This window comes from Trachymyrmex cornetzi, unplaced genomic scaffold, assembly GCF_001594075.2.
Source record: "Trachymyrmex cornetzi isolate Tcor2-1 unplaced genomic scaffold, Tcor1.1 scaffold136, whole genome shotgun sequence".
NCBI lineage: Eukaryota > Metazoa > Arthropoda > Insecta > Hymenoptera > Formicidae > Trachymyrmex > Trachymyrmex cornetzi.
Genome location: NW_017295939.1, coordinates 86,986 through 93,368, shown reverse-complemented (window position 1 = coordinate 93,368; position 6,383 = coordinate 86,986).

Genomic DNA, 6,383 nt, shown 5'->3' with positions numbered 1-6,383 from the left:
CCTTCGACTCTCACCTCCGTCCCCCCTGCTTCAGGGGCGCCCGACTCTCACCTTCGACTTCCAGTCCCCCTCTTCAACAAGAAATAATAATAAAATGTAATCAACATATTTGCAAATAAATTTAATTATCATGTTATGAATACAAAGCACACATAATATCGAAAAAAGCATGATCGAAATTGTAAGTTATATGAATGAATTCATGTAAATACATTTTCAACGTTTCTAAAGCGTCTTACATGTGTCGAAATAATCTGACTGACTGAGATTAACTGAAACATACCGATCGATACTATTCACAATGACTGAAGAAATCAAAACAAACGTATATCAATACATTGTAATCCAAGATCAATGTACTGATCTCGCGAAACGAGATTTATCCCGTCTCCTTCTCTATTTAGGAAGGCAACGACTTTTCACGCGAAGGTAAGAGCTGTGCGCCCTTGAAGCAGGGGGTAGAGGAGGGTGAAAGTCGAAGGTGAGAGTCGAACGCCCCTGAAGCAGGGGGCAGGGGGGGGTGAGAGTCGAAGGTGAGAGTCGGGGGCCCCTAAAGCAGGGGGTAGGAGAGAGTGAGAGTCGAAGGTGAGAGTCGGCCGCCCCTGAAGCAGGGGGGACGGGGGTGAGAGTCGTAGGTGAGAGTCGGGCGCCCCTGAAGCAGAGGGAGGGAGGGGTGAGAGTCGAAGGTGAGAATCGTGTGCCCCTGAAGTAGGAGGGGTTAGAGTCGGAGATGAGAGTCGTAAGCCCTACAGTAAAAAGAAGTTATTTCGTAAACTTCTTTTGTTTATAACTTCTTAAAGAGTAACGTCCTGCAATTAAAACTTTCTTAGGGTCACTCGGGGTCATGACCTTGACAACATATGTCAAGGTCAAGGTCATTGGGGGGGGGGGGGGGGGCTCCCCTAATCTACATTTTTACCATTTATATTATTTGGTATCCGCGCGAATTACATGGAATTTAACTTGGCGCCAGTTTTGTCGATATCAAATCTTTTATACGAATGATACTGTTACGTCCTGCAGACGCAGATTCTTTTCTTTCGATAGAATCGGCTCCGCCGCAACTACGATTGGTGCCTGCGAGATGCGAGTAGAAGTCCCCTTATAAAAACTGAAAACAGACCACACAGGCTCCGCGAAAAACTCGTAAAGACGCCAATCATCCCGGAAAAATAACAACACTAAGGTAGGCCTAAAAGGGAAAAGATTCCGAAAAACGTCATAAACGGACCTAAGTCTCGCGATAATAAAAATTCAAGCTATTGTCCGAATTGTTGACCAACAATTTCATCTTAAGAGAAACAGGCGCCACGTCGCCATAAAAATCATGAAAAACATGAGATAACTTCTCACGGCTGTTTACTTAGCCATATTTTTCACGAGGATGAAGGAATCCGTCACTCGCTTAAAGCAATCTTACCCCTTTCAGAGAAAACATAAATCATTCCTTTTGTTCTCTAAATTCCTTTTTTCAATGCACTTTAGATTAACAATTGTAGGACGTTTTAAAAATCATAAATCTCGCGCGACATTGCAACTAACTATTGCATCCTAGACAAAGGCACGCCCTTTTTTCGGGATATAAAGAGAGGCCCCGTAGAAGCGCAGAGAGTCAGTCAAAATTTCAAATTAGCCAAATCCACGTCGGGAGTTCGCGACAATAACACAATTCAACTCGCGTCAGTTCGCAAGAAAAATAGTACGTTGTTCGAGTGCTCTGCCGATCTCTGGGGTTCATCGAGACCACCCACCCGCCATCTGCTATCCTTGGCTGTTCTTGCGTGGACGCTGAACCTCGCGATCAACCGATTCTCTTGCCGAACGAACATCTCACGCATCACCATCAGTAAGTCCATCCGCCCTACATTTATACACACACCCCTTTTTCCGTATCAGCGTACACAACCACATATATGTATGCACAAGTATTTTAATCCCTAACTTAATTATAGTGCGGTCTCACACGAATAAAAACAAACGGGGACGAACTCCTTATGTCCGGCGGAGTTCGCGGAACCGTCCGGTACCTGACGACCTAACACCGATAGAACCGACCTGCAGCCGCCCTACCGTGATAGTAACGCCGCGGCCGCCCGAAAGGGTACCTCTTCTAGAACCTGTACTACCGCTCGACAACTCGATTGACTACATACCCGTATCATACTCGCACCAACACCTACAGAACCGCTTGACCTAACAATCCCTCCAATCCTCGACCCTGGGGTTCTAGAGATCCTCAACTACTCTCCCCCGCCCTTCAAGGAACGATTCCTTACCTTTCCTTCCCTTTTTGACCAGCTCCCAGCTCCCCCTCTCCCTTTTGATCAACTCCCAACTCCCCTTCCTATCCACCCCGATCCCTAATCCATCAATTGGGATCGGATCTTTCGACTACTCTCATCCTCCTCCAACGAAAGGGATAGAGTAATCACAGTGTACTTCCCAGGGATTTCCTCCCCCTTCCTTGTACAACTCAAACACCTCGTCCCAGCCTGCTCATGGACCACCTTCCTTACCACTAATACCGAATAATCACCCACTCTTACACACACACGCCCACACACAAATAAAACTTGTTATCAACGAAAATGCTATACACGCTCAATCACAATTTTAAGATTATTGTAACTAGACCTAGTTTAATTATGTAAATTAGTTTTAGCTTCATTTAAATAAATAGTTTATAAAATTTAACTAAAGATTCCTCCGAGTAATTTTTAATCGCTCCACTCGTATCCCGTTCCTTATAAAGCCTAAGATCGCGCAAGGTCCAGTCCCGGGTCAAAAGGATTAACCCAAAGAGTAGGACCGACGTTCGCATTGTCCATCGGAACAGGTGTCATAGCGTCCCTTCAGGACGTTGACCCACATTCCGGGACTTAAAAGGGTGCTAACGACTCACAACTGTACGCTTCCGTGCGTATACCTGTGAGATTAAGTCAACCGTCCTTCCATACCCTCTCCATCTTCCTCCTCTCTCTCTCTCTCTCTCTCTCTCTCTCTCTCTCTCTCTCTCTCTCTCTCTCACCAAATTACCAAGGGTTGGACGTAACAATACATATCATTATAAGAATATCCTTGAAGAATTAAAATCCGAATTACGTGGATAAGAATACCTTTGAAGAAAATATTAAAATCCGAATTACATGGAATTTAACTTGGCGCCAGTTTTGTTGATATCAAATCTTTTATACGAATGATACATATCATTATTAGAATATCCTTGAAGAAAAAACATCAACTCGATTAACCCTAATCGATGATTCACTGTCAATCGTAAGTGGTCAATTCTACTAAACAGCAAACGCGATTAGTGATCAGTTCCATGGCTGATTAAGTAATTGGCGTTGGTGAAACCGGCCCAAATGGTGGTTCTGCACGAGAAACATGCACGCTTAGCGCTTTTTTTACCTTTTTTTAAAAAGGTAAGTTTGTATAATTCTACTAAACAGCAAACGTTATTACTTTAGTTCTACTAAACAGCAAACGTGATTAGTCATCAGTTTCACGGCCGATTAAGTAATTGCCGTTGGTGAAACTGGCCCAAATGATGCTTTACGAGAAGACCCTTAGCGCTTTTATTACCTTTTCTTAAAAAGATAAGTTTGTATACCATCACATATACAAGGATATCATCAACTTGATTAACCCTAATTCGAATTATAAGAATATCCTTGAAAAAAAAATTAAATCATATATATAAAGGATATCACCAACTCGATTAATCCTAATCGGTGATTATTATGTAATTTGTAATTTAAAGATACGTTTCATGATGCATTTCTTGTCGAGGTTTCCTTGTGTTAAAGTAAACATCTTATTAATGAATCCATCCAGAAAACGTCAAGAAGATTTTTCTCAAATGGAATTTACGAAAAGATGTTTGGAACAAAATTTGGAACTTTCAAATTCACGTATGTGTGTGTGTGTGTGGTTTACATGTCTGTTTATCTGCAACGAACAATTTCCCAAGTCTGCCAGGAGCTATTGCATATGTATGTGTTTATATATAATAAACGTAATTTTATATTTCATTCCTCCCGCAAATTTTCTAATTATTATTATGTATGAGGCTTTTTTTACGAAATTCATTTTCAGGTATTATTGAAAATTGGTGGGACTCGTTGACTTTACCTCAGCTGACTAGACTATTAAAAACTTTATTTTTGAAAGCTGGAACCAGTTTGGAACGTTTTCATTTGGAACAAAATTTGGAACTTTTTCAAATTCACATATGGTTTACATCTCTGTTTAACTGCAACGAATTTGTTAACTAAGTTAGGAAACAATAATGAAAAAAATTTTAAATTAATATTTAATAAAGAAAATCGAACGCAGATGGGATTATACACTAGTATATTTGTTAACTAGGCTAGGAAATGATAACGACAAGCAATTTATTCGATAACGATCTCCAATTGTTTATAACTCAATATTTAACAAAAAGGAGATTAGATGAAAACGAAATTATACGCCGGTAATAAATATTTAATTTAATTTAAGACATAAATCATGAAGGTTAGAAAGAGAAAGTAATTGTAAGATGCATTATAAAGTTTCATTATTTTACAGTAATATAAATTAGAATATTTTTACAGTTACATAAATGTATAAGAAATAAAAATAGTTTGTGTAACTGCCAATTAATGCAAGGTAAGATTATTTGAAACTACTTAGGGCGACTGTTACCAACGCTGATTAACTTAATCGATGATTAACTCAATCAGCAGTAGAGCAAGTAGTAAGTCTGTATCGTTCTTATTATCTTCGTGATATCCCAGCAAACACAAAGTTACAAGTAACGTACTCGTTAATTGTAATTTTCCACTCAACAATATAACTGCAATATATCGCACGTGTTATATTACAGTTATATTATTGAGTGGCAAATTACAACTAACGGGTACGTTACATGTAACTTTGTGTTAGCTGGGATACTTCCATTTCTGCGTTCCTACATAACTGTGATAACTTCTGTCTATAATAGGATGACTGCTGATTGAGTTAATCGGCGTTGGTAATGGTCGCTCTTAGAGTACTATAAACGTATAATTATTATACGAATGTATAAGAAATAAAAACAGTGCGTGTAACTGTTCATATTACTGTAAAATAATAAAACTTTATAATGCATCTTTCAATTAATTTCTCTTTCTAACCTTCATGATTTATGTCTTAAATATAAACAAATGGAGATCGTTATCGAATAAATTGGTTGTCGTTATCATTTGCTAGCCTAATTAACAATTAAATTTTTTCATTATTGTTTCCTAACTTAGTTAACAAATTCGTTGCAATTAAATAGAGACGTAAACCATACGTGAATTTGAAAAAGTCCCAAATTTTGTTCCAAATGAAAACGTTCCAAATTAACTAAACTGGTCCAGCTTTCAAAAATAAATTTTTAATTAGTGCAGTCAGTTGAGATAAAGTCAACGAGTCCCACCAATTTTCAGTAATACCTGAAAATGAATTTCGTAAAAAAATTTCGTAAAATAATAATAATTAAATAATTTGCGGGAGGAATAAAATATAATATTACTTGTGTTTATTACATATAATATGCAATAGCTCCTGACAGACTTGTGAAATTGTTCGTTGCAGATAAACAGAGATATAAACCACACACATACGTGAATTTGAAAGTTCCAAATTTTGTTCCAAACATCCTTCCGTAAATTCCATTTGAAAAAAATCTTCTTGACGTTTTCTGGGGATGGATTCATTAATTATTAAATACATATTTTATAAAATTTTACATTATATCATAATTCTCTTGTCTCATTCCCCACCACACTTGCGACCTAATCATATTCTGCATTACCAGTAACGCGTGCTCCTGCCCATAGGCCTACAGGCAACTCGACTTGAGTATATCACACAGAGGCATGATTTACTAGTAATGCAGAATAAGATTAGATGAAAAGTCCAACGGGGAATGAGACAAGATTGAATTTTACATGCTACTAATATACTATAAAGTTCAATAATAAGATTAAAAAAGTTTTTTAATATGTATTAAATGTTGTCATTTATCGTTCCCCGCCGGACTTGCGATCTAATTATATTCTGCATTACCAGTAATGCGTGCTTCTGCCCATAGGCATATAGGCAACTCAACTTACTGAGAATATTATACAGGGTCATCGAAAAGTATCGGACTCCCCTAATATCTTCAGTTAGAATGCATTTTGGAGAAAATGTCCGATAGCAAAGTTGTACGGCTTCAATGGCTTCAAGCGGTTATGTTAGTAGGCTACGGCGGAAAACTGCCCGAAGGTGATCGCGAGAAGTTGCTCGAATGCGTGATGTCCGAAGGCGTTAGCGGGAATCTGCCCGAAAACGTTGGCAGGGCAGATCTTTATTCTCTCACTCTCGCAGGC